Genomic DNA, 17,812 nt, shown 5'->3' on the forward strand with positions numbered 1-17,812 from the left:
ATGTAACCATGTCCAAAAGTGGACGACAGTCCTGTCATAATAAATATTTATTATGAAGGCTTTATAATACATCTACGAAATTCATGCCTAGAATTAGAAAATGTCAAGGTTGATTGTCATGCGTCGATAGCACATAGGTCTAACATCAGTACTAGTTGTTATATAGATAGGCCCCTGGATGAGCAGTAATAATGTAGTGCGTCAGTGTAGCGGTAGCCTAGCGTGTAGTCTGCTGTGGTCGCTCTCTCTTGCTCTCTCTCTCTCTCTCTCTTTTGCACACACACACACACACACACACACGAATCGGCACGCCCCTTTTAAATGCATATTAGACGCATTGGAAGCCCCGGGTGCAGGTAGTGTGTAGTCAGTCATCCAACGTAGGCTAGATGGTGCAGAGCATACGCAGAAATCCACTAGCAGTTGGGAAAGAAGGAAGAGTAGTACATGGTTCATCGATAAGGCGGATTACAGTTCTACCTCTAAAGATGCTCGATGTCGTCATTGTGTAGCAGCATTGCATCCCTGTCAAAAATGGACAAGCATTCGCTTGGAATATGGACTAAAGCGGTAAGAGTCACGTTATTGGTTCTTCACGGTTCTTTCAACAGATATCGACATCAGGAAATACATTTCAGGGAATGTAACATTCTATAGTAGTCTATCCTAAACTATCGTTTGCGTCTCAAGTGTCCTCTGTCCCCGCATCCCCATTTTCTAGTGTTCATCTACTCATTGGCAAACTATGGATGCATGTTTAAGCTAATGACGGGAAGGACAGATCATCATGCAATGATTTTGAGCGCGCTTCACATAGCGACTGCGTCCATACTCTATACTGGATCAATTATAATTAATTTACGTTTTAAAATCAATTTTACACTTTGGTAGCCTAACGCAATTTGGATGTGCTTAAAATGCGCATCAAATGTGTTTGAACTCTACCATCATAACCTATAAGAGCATCATTAACAGTCAGCATCTGTTCTATTCACAACCATATAGACTACCACTCATCTGTTTTCAACGAATATACGCTACTGCTTACTGCTGCATTTTGCGTTCTTATAGGGAGGTCAAATATCCTTAAATATAGCATTCTTCATCCACAACAAAACCATCTGGTTCCCGCCATAGCCTGTTTCACATCTGGAATTGATAACGTGGGACCTTACAACTCGACGAATTCAAAGCATGTGCTGTCATGGTAATAACCTTATCATCCCCCATGCACGTAGCTTTACTACACTGTTACTACTACACAGTAACCACGTGACTCAGGGAAAAAAACACGCTTCATGGGTTTCCCAACTGAGATTAACCTCCAGCTAAGCATGATGAAATGGCCTGCTCAGGTCACGTGGTGCTGGATGCTGAGACTCAATGCATGCCTTGCCTTGCAACAAGAGCAGAGTGTTATAGGTCCATAATGGATTACTGGGTGCAGTCAATGAAGCATACAACTCTAGGAGGTATGAATCCTTTTTCTTGGCTCAATGGCCCATCACTGTTGAGTATAAATTATTCCGTGTTTAGGCTACAATTGAGAGATCAGTTTTAAGGATAGGTTTGTAGAATAGGTGTGTAGCCTTACATCCACAGGCAGTATTGCTGTTGACCGTGAAATTATATTCGCATAAAATACGCAATATGAATAAATACACTCAACGCCATGATTAAGGATATCGAATGGATGGTCTGTGGTATTTAAGAAAGGGCCAGGCCAGCTTGCATCAGTGGCAGTGGACTAGCCTGGTCCCAGGTCTGTTTGTGCTGTCTTTTCAACTCCAATGGTCATTGTTTGGCCTGACAATAACCGTAGGAGTTGGCAAGACAGCACAAACGGATCTGTGACCAGGCTAACAGTGAACAACCATCAATGTGAAGTGACAAATGGCACAGGGCCAACATTGGAATGGACCTTCCTAGAGTAAGTGAAGTCCTAATATCGATCACTAATGGCATTTTTAGCAGATGTTCTTATGAATTAAGTGATACTTAGTCACACACGCCACAGCCAGCATGTTTTTTTTAGGGTGCCGTGCACACCTTTCACCATGGATGAAGAGTAGATATAATTTATCTTGAGCAGGGACAGATAACCGAATGGGCATGCAGGGCTGGGGCCCCCCTGGAAGTCGGGGGGCCCTCAGAGAGCATATAGAATTTCATGAAATTAGCTTTTAAACTGCAACATTTTCTCTCAGCCTCGTGGCAAAATGTGTATAATAGCAGGAAATGTGCTTATTTCCAAAAATAATAGTAAAAAACAAACAAAATATTTAATTATTTTTTGGGGGGTGGAGGAGGTCGGTGTCAGGGGCCCCCAAATGCGGTAGTCCAGCCCTGGTCTTGAGTTCTTTTTGTAAAGTTTGTTAAAATTCTTAAATAATATTTTTTATCTTAATATGCCTAAGTGGTAGATGGTATTATTAGTGTGTTTCTCTGGACTCAATGTGAAAAATGATTGTTCTTCATGTACACTACACATTGACCACCCATGCCCACATGAACTCACACATGGCATGTGACAGACACACGCACGCGCACACACACAGACCCTGCTTTTGAGTGATTCCTTATGAAACCCAAACAAAAAAAGGCCATGATTTTGGGGATTTTCACGAAATGTAATCGATAGAAGAGTCCTTTGGAGGAAGGATTGTTGACACATGTTTGACATTTGTATCTTAAAGCATAATTGAGAAATAATTAAAGTTGGCATATTAATTACATTTTAGCCTTACCCAGGCCTCTTTTAAGACTCCATAATGTTTCATCTGTTGATGCTACAAAGAAAGAATTGGTGTCATAAGAAGCTTTACAGCTTGCTCTGTAATATGATTGGTATTTTGATTTAAATAAAACAATTTGTACATTAATTTATGAATAGGAAAATATAAACATGAATATAAACTCAGCAAAAAAATAAACGTCTCTTTTTAAGGACCCTGTCTTTCAAAGATAATTCGTAAAAATCTAAATAACTTCACAAATCTTCATTGTAAGTGTTTAAACACTGTTTCCCATGCTTGTTCAATGAACCATAAACAATTAATGAACATGCACCTGTGGAACGGTTGTTAAGACACTAACAGCTTATAGACGGTAGGCAATTAAGGTCACAGTTATGAACATTTAGGACACTAAAGAGGCCTTTCTACTGACTCTGAAAAACACCAAAAGAAAGATGTCCAGGGTCCCTGCTCATCTGCGTGAATGTGCCTTAGGCATGCTGCACGGTGGCATGAGGACTGCAGATGTGGCCAGGGCAATAAATTGCAATGCCCATTCTGTAAGACGCCTAAGACAGCGTTACAGGGAGACAGGACGGACAGCTGATCGTCCTCGCAGTGGCAGACCACGTGTAACAACACCTGCACAGGATCGGTACATCCAAATATCAAACCTGCGGGACAGGTACAGGATGGCAACAACAACTGCCCGAGTTACACCAGAAATGCACTATCCCTCCATCAGTGCTCAGACTGTCCGCAATAGGCTGAGAGAGGCTGGACTGAGGGCTTGTAGGCCTGTTGTAAGGCAGGTCCTCACCAGACATCACCGGCAACAACGTCGCCTATGGGCACAAACCCACCGTCGCTGGACCAGACAGGACTGGCAAAAAGTTCTCTTCACTGACGAGTCGCGATTTTGTCTCACTAGGAGTGATTGTCGGATTCACGTTTATCTTCGAACGAATGAGCATTACACCGAGGCCTGTACTCTGGAGCGGGACCGATTTGGAGGTGGACTGTCCGTCATGGTCTGGGGCGGTGTATCACAGCATCATTGGACTGAGCTTGTTGCAGGCAATCTCAACGCTGTGTGTTACAGGGAAGACATCCTCCTCTCTCATGTGGTACCCTTCCTGCATGCTCATCCTGACATGACCCTCCAGCATGACAATGCCACCAGCCATACTGCTCGTTCTGTGCGTGATTTCCTGCAGGACAGGAATGTTAGTGTTCGGCCATGGCCAGCGAAGAGCCCGGACCTCAATCCCATTGAGCACGTCTGGGACTTGTTGGATCGGAGGGTGAGGGCTAGGGCCATTCCCCACAGAAATGCCCGGGAACTTGCAGGTGCCTTGGTGGAAGAGTGGGGTAACATCTCACAGCAAGAACTGGCAAATCTGGCGCATCCATGAGGAGGAGATGCACTGTAGTACTTTTAATGCAGCTGGTGGCCACACCAGATACTGACTGTTACTTTTGATTTTGACCCCCTTTTGTTCAGGGACACATTTCATTTCTGTTAGTCACATGTCTGTGGAATTTGTTCAGTTTATGTCTCAGTTGTTGAATCTTGTTATGTTCATACAAATATTTACACATTTTAAGTTTGCTGAAAATAAACTCAGTTGACAGTGAGAGGACGTTTGTTGTTTTGCTGAGTTCATGAATATACAAATATGACATTGTTAATTTGGCAAATTTTCCAATATACTGTTGAACATAATGTACTCTACGGGCATATCAAAGTTCTCAATCCTTCTCAACTCATGACCAGTAATACATGATGTACTCCAATACCTTAGAATTAACATAAGCCTAACCTCTTAGAAACCCAAGAAGACCAAGTGATCTTGAACATAGCCTCACTGTACAGCTGTGATGACTTATTTTTCACGCATTCATTCCTTCATCCATGTTGGCCTAGATATCACTGTCTCACACATAACCCAGTACATGAAAGCCCTGATATTTTCCCCTGTAGCTGGCCATGTCTTTATGTTCAGCTCTAAGGATCATGGAGCACTGGCAATGTTTGGTTGCCTGCTTTGCTAAATTAAAATGGGCTTCACTCACTAGACCTACACTATCCACGTGTAGCATGTTGCTAAGTATCCATACCATTTATTTGAGTACAGCTCAGTTGCTAATGGTTAGCCGCTAGCCTGACTCACTAGGCCAGCTGAACTGCCCTGAGGGCTGGAGTATGCCATGTAATGTGTGTTTCTACAAATTGAAAAACATGGCCTTCTGTGTCCTTCGCCCCTACCCTGCTGTGGCCTAATAACAATGACACATCTCTACTGTTTACAAGCTTTATCACTGGGCAAAATGTTTCCATATCAGGGGATATCTTTACATGGCACATTTTTGATATTCTACAGAATACAGACCATTTCCAATGCATATTTTACATTTGTGGATTTGCACTATATCCTGACAAATTATGAATCTAGATGTGTCTTTTAGACATATATGATATTGGGATTACTCCCAATATCACACATGGACAATTCCTGTGGCCGGATATAGACTCATTCAATATCCTGAGATATGAGACATCCTATGTTCTCTCTTCATGTTGACAAATACTGACTGTATACATCACATATCTTGGTTTTCTCAACACATTCAAGATATGAAGCTAGAATGATTCCAGATATGCTTCTCTTGGCTGAGGTCCATATCTGGATATTGATATGCTTTTTGATATGCTGAAAATAAGGAACATTTCTGATGTTCAATCCATATTTTTTATTTTATGCACAAATCAGTTTTAGATTCCCATTGGATATCATACATGGTATGGACGGATATTGACTCATTAGATATCTTGTGATAGGCCTATGTGGACATTTTATTACTGACAGTAAGCCTACAAATACTGACAGTAGGCCTACATCGTATATTTTCTCAGCACATACAATGCATATGCTCTTGACTGAGGTCCATATTAGGGTCTTGATATGAGATGGTTATTTGAGTTGACGACATGCTCAGTAATTTGACCAATATGACATTCATAGAATTCTTTCAGACACTAGCTATAATGTTTGTTTTCCCTCTGGATAAAGACGTGCACAAACCGCAAGCTAAAAGCATTGTAACTGGTAGCCTAGCAACAAGAATCACATATTTTCTTCAGAGTTCCAACTCATTTTTTTAATTGGGCGCCACAAATGAGTGTGTAAACGGTGTGTGCTCAAACTGAGGACTGGAGAAACAAAGAAGTGAGAAGCTGTTCAGAAAATACCTCAAAGAGGTTAACGCTAAAGTGAGTAGCTAATGTGAGATGTTTTATTTATCTTAGTAACTAGAATCAAGAAATGTAGCTAAATTGACCAGCAGCCAGTAGGGATAGCTAGCTATCTAGACTTGTTTGGGGAGTAAAAGCTAACTGGTAGCCTAGCTAGCGAACAAAGAACAAAATTTCCTTCCCTTGAGGGAAAAGCATTTTTACGTGACAGCTAACATTTAAAAACATTTAGGCTTGTTTTGTATTAATGGTTAATATAAGATAGCTAGCTTGTTCCAGTTCGTTTTCTCGTCATGAATGAAGCAGGTAGATGGTTATTTGAAATGACAATATTTTCTTGCAATATCGACACAATTTGGATTCATGTTTTAGGCATTGACAGTTTGGAGTGGATCACAGACCAACACTACCACCACGTTGGGTCTGGACTGTGAGATACCGCCGCTGACGACCCAATCTGCATCCACCGTCCATAACAAACAGGGCAGACAGGGGGATTGAGGGTATACAACTTTTATTTTCTGTTAAATAAATAAAATACATTTTTAGCAAAGATTGGCCAACGTTTGCATCTTTACAGAAAATGTGTTGTGATTGGAGCTCTGGATTTGCTATGCTGCATTTTTTAAACAGAAATAGTGGTACTTTGGAAATATTTACTCAGATTAAATGTGACGATGTTTGCCTTTCTGTGCCTTGTATAGCCTACTACTAAATGTGGTGCAAATGTATGCTCAGATATATCACCTTCATGTGAAGAAGGACTATGATTTTTGGCACCTGAACAGGTAAAATAATTTGGCTGGACATTTCATAATTTCGATTTAGACATATGAGGATGAATAGTACATATCATGTAAGGATATATGTTGAAATGATTATTTTTGGTGGGGGGGGGGGGGGGGTTGGATACTTAAATGATCAGGTAATGATACTGTAACGACCCGGTATTGTGTTCTGTGTTTGTGGGTGTGTTATGGTTCTCATGGCTACTAGCAGGGGTTAAATATGTCAGGACAGATGGAAAGGTTGGGGGGGTATGATGGGTAATCCCGCGGGATTTGGAAATGCATAAAGAGGGATGAGTGTCTCATATCTCTCTCTTCTGTTCGGGCCTTGATCTGTTCCTATGAGAGTGACCTTAACTCGACATGTATAATTGTGTACGTTCGGCATTTAGCGGCGTGGGCTGTGGCCTGAACAATAGCCCAGTTTAGGAATAAACCTGTGTTCTGACCTGTACACCTGGAGTCCGTCTCTTTTCTCTTTAATGACCCAGCCGGGTCATTACATTGGTGTCAGAAGTGCTTTCGAACTAAGGGATCGAGACTAGGCGAGTTAGCTGTTCAGTATAGGCCGGGTTGGCTTTAGCGTGACTCGCATCTACGGTCATGATGCCTGGGGCGAGGCGGAAAATTAAGGAAGAGTCGGACAAAGTGTCAGTTGTGAGCTCGGGGGTACCCGGTCGGGAGGGTCAGGCGGCGACTGCCGTAGAGGGGCTTGAGAGCCACTTGGCGGGAGTTAAATTGTCAGTCAGCAAGATGGCAGAACTGGCGGGTTTTCCTTCACATCGCTCGAGAGCAGACGTCACGGCGACGGGGATATCGACGTCACCGGGTGCGGAAATGGCTGGGCCTGCTTATGTAAACAGAGATGGCGGCGACCTATTGCCATTAGCCACGGTAGCGGCTAAACTACCAAAGTTCAATGGACAAGGTAAATGGGAAGTTTTTTTCACTCAATTCGAGTTGTTGGCTAGAGCCGGGAGGTGGTCTGACGAGACGAAAGCGTTACAGCTTGCCCTGAGCCTGGCGGAGGAGGCGTCGGAATGCCTGCTAACGCTAGCCCCGGACGATAGGGGCGACTACGGTGCGCTAGTGGAGGCATTGGGGGGCCGTTTCGGCAGCGACGCGCAGCCCAACATGCTGCGGATTGAACTGTGTAACAAAAAGAGACTTCAGGGGGAATCATTAAAGGCGTTGGCAAGTGGTATTCTGAGCCTGACCAGGCGGGCTTGTGCAACTATGCCGATTGGGGTGCAAGACGAGCTAGCACGGGACAGTTTTATTAGAGCGCTCTCTTCCACCGAACTGGGTAAGCATGTTCAGATGGCGGACCCACCATCTCTGCAGGCTGCAGTGGAGATAGCCAGGAAGAGGGAGCTGATCTGGGGTGAGGGAGTGAGAGTGGAAGTCACCAGTCAACCAGAGGTGAGAGCAGCGGTGGCTGGGGTGCCAGGGGTCACAAAACCAGAGTGGGTTGACGAGTTGGGCGGGCTAGTCAAGACTGCTTCGCTTGTCATGGAGAGGGGCTCCAGGCAACGTCGCAGTGTCAGCTCAACTCCTATTGTCTGCTGGGGTTGTGGCCAACCTGGCCACATTCAGCGGGAGTGTGGCAGATTCCCCCGTCACCAGGGAAACGACAACAGGTTCTCGCGCAGGGGGCAGCGCGGGCCCGCCCCCCGAACCCACTGTAAGCAAAGGAGGTACCCAGCAGCGCAGACAAGAGGGTGGGGACCTGCTCCCCCAGGGTGTAGCTGCCGCCGTGTTTCCTAGTCCGGTAGTTGTGGTGGGACGTACCACCGTTGGGGACTTCTGCAATGTCATCGTCAAGGTAGAGGGGGTGGAATGTTTGGCCCTGGTCGACACGGGCTCTACAGTAACCCTGGTGAGACCAGACATACTACCTGTTGGGGTGCGGGTGGAGCCGACCCTTGTCCAGCTATGGACTGTCACGGGGGAGCTAGCCCCCATGTTAGGGAAGTGTCAGCTATCTGTGACTGTGGGGGGGAGAACTGTGGGGTGTCCGGTGTGGGTAGCAGCGGTGCAGGACCCCTGTATACTGGGAATGGACTTTTTGAAAAACTGTGGGGCTCAGTTGGACTTAGCGTCAGGTACTTTGAGGCTGTCGGGGGGGCCCACAGTGGGAATGTCGCCTTCGGGAGGGCCAGCAGGGGGCAGGGCTGTCCCTCCGTCTTCCTCCAAGCTTGCAGAAACTCCACCGGTCATCCCGGCTGCTCCCTTGGTCGTTGTGCCATCCCAGCAGCTGTCTCCGGCGGCAACGGCCTTCACTCCCCATCATGGTGCAAGCACAGGCAGCCCAGTAGCCCAAAACACACTGGCCCCTTCAACCCATCAGCCCGACGGGGGGAAGGAGGAAGCTATCGACGCCGTAGAGGCTGTGTGGCTGAAGAACTGTCAGGGTCTGGATGAGGGACAACAGAGACAGTTAAAGCAGCTGCTGTTGGACTTTAAAGATAGCTTCGCTTGGGGGGAAGATGAGGTAGGACAAACGCACCTAGTTCAGCACGAAATAGACACTGGGGACGCCCGACCCATTAAAATTCGGCCCCGTCGTATTCCCCTTGCCAGGAGGGAAGCAGCAGACACAGCTATTGTTGACATGTTGCGGGCTGATTTCATTGAGCCATCAGATAGCCCATGGTCCGCGCCGGACGTCATGGTGCCTAAGAAAGGGGGTAAAATTAGGTTTTGTGTTGACTACAGGGGCCTAAATTCTGTCACCACTAAAGACTCTTATCCCCTACCGAGGATTGATGAGTCGCTAGACCACGTGAGAGGGTCCTCGTGGTTCTCCTCCCTTGATCTGCGCAGTGGCTACTGGCAGGTGCCCCTCTCGCAGGGGCATGTGAAAAAACGACCTTCTCCACAGATAGGGGCCATTGGCAGTTCAAGGTGCTGTGCTTCGGGCTCTGTAATGCTCCTGCCACCTTTGAGAGGCTCATGGACAGAGTGCTGGCGGGGGTTCCGAGAGACGAGTGTGTTGTGTACCTAGACGACATATTGGTGCACGGCACATCGTTTGAGGGGGCACTGGGGGCAATTAGGCGAGTGTTGGAGAGAATCTCGGGGGCGGGGCTAAAATTACATCCGGGAAAGTGCCATTTCATGCAAAGGGAGGTGGCGTTCCTGGGGCATCAGCTGGGTGGTGAGGGCATCAGCACGATGCCAGACAAAGTAGAGGCTGTGAGGGGGTGGCCAGTTCCAGGGGGAAAAAAAGAGGTTAAGAGCTTCCTGGGGCTGGCATCCTACTATCGTAGGTTTGTGAAGGGGTTTGCGGGGGTAGCGGCTCCTTTGAACCAGCTACTCAAGGAGGACACTGTTTTTCAGTGGACCGAAGAGCACCAGCGGGCGTTTGAGGCCCTCAAACGGGCCCTGATGGAGGCCCCTGTCCTGGCCTCACCAGACCCGAACCGTCCGTTCATCCTGGACACCGACGCAAGCAATGAGGGTTTGGGGGCTGTGCTGGCTCAGCGTGGTCCTGATGGGGAACACGTAGTAGCTTATTACAGCAGAACTTTTGATAAGGCTGAAAAACGCTACTGCGTTACAAGGAGAGAGCCCCGTGTGGCTCAGTTGGTAGAGCATGGCGCTTGCAACGCCAGGGTTGTGGGTTCGATTCCCACGGGGGGCCAGTACAAAAAAAAAAAAAAGTATGAATGTATGTACTTGTAAGTCGCTCTGGATAAGAGCGTCTGCTAAATGACTTAAATGTAAAAAATGTAAAAAAAAAAGAGCTTTTGGCTGTCGTGGCAGCAGTACGCCATTTCAAGTACTACCTGGGGGGCCTGCCGTTTGTGGTCCGGACGGATCACTCCGCCCTGCAGTGGCTTCTCTCCTTCAAGGAGCCAGAGGGTCAGATTGCCCGCTGGCTGGAGGAGCTACAACCCTACGACTTCCAGGTGGAGCACAGAGCCGGCCTTCGCCACAGCAATGCAGACGCCTTGTCCCGCCGCCCGTGTGCTGAGGATGGCTGTGGGTACTGCGCCAAACGGGTGGAGCGAGAGAGAGAACTGTGCAGGGAGGAGGGAGTCACCGCCACGGTGAGTCAGCTGAGTGTGACAGAGTGCCGGGAGCTTGAGGCTGTGGACGTTGGGGAGTGGAGGCGTCGCCAGGAGGAGGACGCAGAGCTGCGTCCTGTGCTGCGGTGGGTGGAAGAGAGAAGACGACCGCCGTGGGGGGACGTAGCACCTCTATCACCAGTCACCAAAGGACTGTGGGCTAAATTCACAGTCCTTAGAGTGGCCGAGGGAGTGCTCCAGAGGGGGTGGAAAAAGCCAGCGACTGGAGAAATTACGTGGCAGGTAGTGGTGCCCAAAAGGCTGCAGGGGAGCGTGTTACAGCAGCTTCATGGGGGAGTAGGCGCAGGGCATTTTGGGGTCTCCAAAACGTTAAAGCGCATGCGTAAAGGCTTCTATTGGGCCAGGCACAGGAGGGATGTTGAGGACTTTTGTAGGCAGTGCGACGAGTGTGCTGCTAAAAAAGGACCTCCAGGTCAGTCACAAGCCCTCCTACAACAATTCCCAGTAGGGGAGCCCATGGAGAGACTGGGGGTAGACATAGTAGGGCCGTTTCCAACCACAGACAGCGGTAACAGGTGGATTCTAACCGCTATGGACTACTTCACCAAGTGGCCGGAGGCTTACGCTCTCCCAGACCAGGAGGCGGGGACAGTAGCTGATGCGTTGGTGGGGGGAATAATCAGTCGATTTGGGGTGCCACAGTCTATTCACAGCGACCAGGGGAGAAACTTCGAGTCACGGGTGTTCACAGAGTTGTGTAGACGGTTAGGCGCGGAGAAGACGCGCACTACTCCGCTTCACCCCCAGAGTGATGGGCTGGTGGAAAGATTCAACAGAACATTAGCACAGCAGCTGGCCATCGTTACCTCAAAACACCAGAGAGATTGGGACACCCACTTACCGTTTATTCTTATGGCGTGTAGGTCGGCTGTTCAAGAATCGACTGCGTGCACCCCAGCACTACTAATGTTAGGTCGTGAGTTGCGCACCCCAGCCGAACTGACGTTTGGCCACCCTCCTGATAGTGACGACCGGGTTTTGCCTGGCCCGAACTATGTGTGTCGTCTGAAGCGGCTCACACCTTCGCAAGAGAGCAACTCGAGAACGCAGGGGTGCGCCAAAAGCGCCACTACGACTCGCGCGCTAGGGGGAGGCACTTTGGAGCGGGAGAATGTGTGTGGCTTCACAACCCCACGCGCAAGAAGGGGCGGTGCCCAAAGCTGGACAGTGCATGGGTGGGGCCGTGTCTGGTGATAGAGAGAGTGGGGGAGGTGACGTACCGGGTGGAGGTCCCTCCACGGAGCAGGAAGGTGGTGGTCCACCGGGATCGATTGGCACCCTACAGAGGGAGGAAAACGGTAGGGAATGGGAGCGAGGTCTCTGATGTGAGCCCACGGGAACAGTCTAACGAGGAGACTCTAGGGCAACCTGAGCCTGGGGAGGGGGCTGCTTCTTCGGAGGACGCTGGAAATGACATTGGGGCAGAGGAGTGTTCTGGGGGTTCACCGGTGAGAGTCACGGGGAGGCCCAAGAGACTGATGCGACCTCCGGGTCGTTTTAAGGATTTTGTTGTGTAACCCTAGGGGCTAGGGTTTAGAAAGGGGGGGGCTATGTAACGACCCGGTATGGTGTTCTGTGTTTGTGGGTGTGTTATGGTTCTCATGGCTACTAGCAGGGGTTAAATATGTCAGGACAGATGGAAAGGTTGGGGGGGTATGATGGGTAATCCCGCGGGATTTGGAAATGCATAAAGAGGGATGAGTGTCTCATATCTCTCTCTTCTGTTCGGGCCTTGATCTGTTCCTCTGAGAGTGACCTTAACTCGACATGTATAATTGTGTACGTTCGGCATTTAGCGGCGTGGGCTGTGGCCTGAACAATAGCCCAGTTTAGGAATAAACCTGTGTTCTAACCTGTACACCTAGAGTCCGTCTCTTTTCTCTTTAATGACCCAGCCGGGTCATTACAATACATTTCTATAATATTATTATATAATATAATAATTCTATAATACATTTAGGAATACCTAGGATAGGATAAAGTAATCCTTCTAACCCCCCCCCCCCCTTAAAAGAGTTAGATGCACTATTGTAAAGTGGTTGTTCCACTGGATATCATAAGGTGAATGCACCAATTTGTAAGTCGCTCTGGATAAGAGCGTCTGCTAAATGACTTAAATGTTAAATTTCTGAAAATATGTGGATTTGTTCATGCCTAAGTGTAAAGGCTTAGATATGCGCCTAGTGGTGCAGCGGTCTAAGGCACTGCATCTCAGTGCAAGAGTCATCACTATAGTCCCTGGTTTGAATCCAGGCTGTATCACATCCGGCTGTGATTGGAAGTCCCGTAGGGCGCTGCACAATTGGCACAGTGTTGTCCAGGTTTGGCTGGGGTAGGCCGTCATTGTGAATTAGAATTTGTTCTTAACTGACTTGCCTAGTGAAATAAAGGTTAAATAAAAAATATATATCAGCAAACCTACAGGGTGGTAGCTCTCCAGGAACAGGGTTGGAGAGCCCTGATGTAGAACCATCATAAAATAAATGTGGATATTTTCTATCAATCTTCAAAATCTGTCAGCCTTTATGGATTCACAGAATATATTTATACAGTATAAGCTATACATGGCTCTGTAGCACCAAACAGATGCTAGACATTCAGATTGACAAATAAACAAACGTTCAAACAAACAAAATACAAGAGTGTACACTATGTAATGCTAACTCAACAACAATGTTAAATGGTACAAGTAACATACAAAACCATTTCTATGAACACCAGTTCAGTGTGTCCAGGTGTGTCTCAGCTGTAGAGACACAAGTGCAGAGAACTAGCTACAGATTGTTACACCAGATAATGTGATTTACCCAAAGATTTCTGCAGACATCTTGTCTATTTCATGTCTTCTTTCATTGATCGAGACAGGTGGGTGTCCACCCCAAAGGGCTGCATGTCATGATGACAGAGGCCTGTCTTGATCAATGAGTGAGAAGACTTGAAATATACACGATAGCGATCCACATGTTATTGGATTACTTTATGGAGAAAAAAATGTATTTTCATAATGGAGAATTTTCTAAATTCTAACTGACCCCCTGCAGCTGGACACATACAGTGGGGAGAACAAGTATTTGATACACTGCCGATTTTGCAGGCTTTCCTACTTACAAAGCATGTAGAGGTCTGTAATTTTTATCATGGGTACACTTCAACTGTGAGAGACGGAATCTAAAACAAAAATCCAGAAAATCACATTGTGTGATTTTTAAGTAATTCATTTGCATTTTATTGCATGACATAAGTATTTGATACATCAGAAAAGCAGAACTTAATATTTGGTACAGAAACCTTTGTTTGCAATTACAGAGATCATACTTTTCCTGTAGTTCTTGACCAGGTTTGTAACTACTGTGATAACTGTGATTATTATTATTTGACCATGCTGGTCATTTATGAACATTTGAACATCTTGGCCATGTTCTGTTATAATCTCCACCCGGCACAGCCAGAAGAGGACTGGCCGAGGGTGATTGACCGTTATCTTGAACTTCTTCCATTTTCTAATAATTGCACCAACAGTTGTTGCCTTCTCACCAAGCTGCTTGCCTATTGTCCTGTAGCCCATCCCAGCCTTGTCTACAATTTTATCCCTGATGTCCTTACACAGCTCTCTGGTCTTGGCCATTGTGGAGAGGTTGGAGTCTGTTTGATTGAGTGTGTGGACAGGTGTCTTTTATACAGGTAACGAGTTCAAACAGGTGCAGTTAATACAGGTAATGAGTGGAGAACAGGAGGGCTTCTTAAAGAAAAACTAACAGGTCTGTAGGAGCCGGAATTCTTACTGGTTGGTAGGTGATCAAATACGTATGTCATGCAATAAAATGCAAATTAATTACTTAAAAATCATACAATGTGATTTTCTGGATTTTTGTTTTAGATTCCGTCTCTCACAGTTGAAGTTTACCTATGATAAAAATGACAGACCTCCATGCTTTGTAAGTAGGAAAACCTGCAAAATCGGCAGTGTATCAAATACTTGTTCTCCCCACTGTACATTTGATGAGACTCCTGTTTCCCCAAATAGAGGCCAACGACGGCATTGCTAAGGTTGGTCAAAAATGATCTTTGCTTCAGCTATCCAGTAACTCACAGTGATAGATACCAAATATATTTGGTTAAATCACATTATCTGGTGTAACAATCTGTAGCTAAGAGAACTGGTGATCAGCAGATGATGGGAGAGGTGGTCATGATGAAATTGCCTTTCCAAAGGAACATACAGTAAGTTAAGGGAATACTTGTAAAGCTGTGGGAGGAGTGTTATGATCAAGCTGCCATTCAGCTCCTCGTGAGTCATCTGCTTGAAAAATTGAGCATAATGTCTAATCCCTCGAGAGGGATACAGTTATGCTACAATGACACACCCAGTTAAAGGAATTCTGTTTCTGTATCTAGAATCCACTCCAGGAAGATGCCCAGGCACCACACGGTATTGTCTGTAAGACAAAAAACAAACTAAATTATACTCTATTATACAGTTTGGACAACAATTGAACCATGCCAGCATAATGTCAACCTTATGGTAGACTAGTTGAACATTCATACATATGCACACACACAGAGATTACATTTACAACCATATCTAGACTAATAGAAAGAGATAGGGCATAACCCTCAACCTTTGCACAGTGACCAGACCGTACAAATGAGCTTAGGTAGGTAGGCAGACAGTATCTACCTACAGCTATGTCTATCAGGCATGCTTAGGCAAGGATTTTTAAAGTAATACCAGCTACAATTTTAGAGATTTATAACAGTAAATTGTTGTATTATTGTTTCTCCTCACTGTTTGCTAGTAAACTTAGCTAGCTTGCTGGATATGCAATACTTGTTATTTACATCTGTTTGGAATCGTATCTTGCGTCATGCCTATAATTTTGTGTTTGAAATAATAATCATAACCAATGTCAACCCTTGTCAATTGTGCTACATAGCTAGCTAGTAAATTATTTAAAGTTGCTGATGTGACATGTTTGCTAAAAAGTTACAAATGCGAGGTGTGGCGCATTTGTTAGCAGGCGCCAGGCTAATTAGCTAGCCAACTCCAGTCATGTGCTATTGCTTTCTGGTAAACCTAGATGTAGGTGGCTGATTGTAATGTTGTAGCTTGCTGTTTGGTATTTAGCCATATCTACGACTAAAAAGATAAGAGGTTTTACAACCAAGATACAAAATATATATTTTTAGTCATAGATATGGCTACCGGTAGTTGTTTAGCTAGCTAACTTAGTTAGCTAACTTAGTTAGCTAGCTCTTTAGCTAGCTACAAAGCTGGCTGAATTATTTGATTTCCCCCCACTGTAACACAGCAGTATGTTAGCCAGCAATAGACAATATGGGTTTTAGTAGATAAACTAAAGTCAGCTAGGTGGCTTTCAGGAAAAATACATTACTTAGCTAGGCACCGTATTTCTCATCTGCCCTCTAGGTGCTGGCATCGGCTGTAGCTGAGCTTCTAACGTAAGCTAAATTCAATTCTTTGTTTCGATTCCTCTTAGCTAATAGATGCTTCATCATCAAATGTATGTGGATGAGAGGAATCACTTGAAGCCATTGCGACTGGTCAGTTCTTTCAGTTTTGCTCAAATTATTGTTGTTAGTGTCCACCTTCTTTTAAATAAAGGCTGTCTTGGGGGAGGGACGGGGGCCAGAGAACCGAAGACCGCCCAACACAAGTTGTAGTCTTTCTGAGACTGGAAAAAATGTGTCTGCTTGTATATTTAGCAATGTATCCACCGATAGAAACATCGCTGAAAGAAGTCCAATGGCTCTATCGAACAAGGACAACCATATCTACACCCACAAAAATGTATAGTCCTATCAGTGTAACATAGAGCCTTCGCGAAATGCCACAAAGCAGGACTACATGTATTTTTAGATCTCGTCCCCCCCGTCAATACACCGGAAGTCATCATAGGGTGTATCATTCAGCGCGTGAAGCCCTGACCTGCCTTCCTCCTGGGCAATTATATGTGAAACACATCTCACTGTCCTAGAAATGCCTCAGATATGATGAAAACAAGCCCAGATTCCCCCAGGGTGAAATTCCCCATGAAGTCTAGTTATGGGTATCTGAACTCCAAACATTTTGTACAACATTTAATAACTGAACAAACTGATTTGAGGTCTTTTGAACATACAGAAAATGACACATATGCCAATAAAAGGCACATCTGGAATGTACAGTGCATTCAGAAAGTATTCAGACCCCTTGACTTTTTCCAGATTTTGTTACATTACGACCTTATTAAATAAAAACATTTCCCTCATCAATCTACACACAATACCCCATAATGACAAAACGAAAACAGGTTTTTAGAAATGTTTGCAAATTTAAAAAATAGAGAAAATAAATGAAGTATCACATTTACGTAAGTATTCAGACCCTTTACTCAGTACTTTGTTGAAGGACCTTTGGCAGCGATTACAGCCTTGAGTCTTCTTGGGTATGACGTTACAAGCTTGGCACACCTACAAGATTGATAAAGGGGAAAGCCTTTAGATTGATAAAGGGGGAAAAAACAATTTAATACATTTTATAATAAGGCTATAATGTAACAAAATGTGGAAAAAGTCAATGGGTCTGAATACTTTCCGAATGCAATGTATAATTCTGAACTCCTTTCGAGGACAATCCATTGACGCAGTCAACATGAGCGATCACTAGGACAGCCAGATGTAAAACTGATGCATTGCACCTTTGAGGATGGGAAACACTGGAACAGAAGCATGGCTGAGGCCGCCACACGCCACGCTTTGGAATAAAAACAATGTGGTGGTTAAAGTAAGAAGATGATTGGATCGTGAGCTTGCCAACCTATGCAGATGGAGAGAATAGGAGATTACGTCAAGGTTGCGCCCATTAATATGTTGTCCCTTTGTAAGAGATTTACCATTTGTATACCCCCCACATAGCTGTCACTGTAGTACAAAGCACAA

At 45.5% G+C, this 17,812-nt stretch overlaps 1 protein-coding gene across 1 annotated transcript in view; it reads left to right on the plus strand.

Annotated features, from left to right (window-relative positions):
* Nucleotides 1–213: 213 nt before the first annotated feature.
* The window catches only part of ajm1 (apical junction component 1 homolog), a 32,173-nt gene continuing 14,574 nt past the window's right edge, over nt 214–17,812 (plus strand). The window contains exon 1 of the mRNA XM_055875405.1: nt 214–570. The gene's annotated coding sequence lies outside the window, so the exon portion shown is untranslated. The remainder of the gene's footprint in view (nt 571–17,812) is intronic.

This window comes from Salvelinus fontinalis, chromosome 21 (genome assembly GCF_029448725.1).
Source record: "Salvelinus fontinalis isolate EN_2023a chromosome 21, ASM2944872v1, whole genome shotgun sequence".
Classification (NCBI taxonomy): Eukaryota; Metazoa; Chordata; class Actinopteri; order Salmoniformes; family Salmonidae; genus Salvelinus; species Salvelinus fontinalis.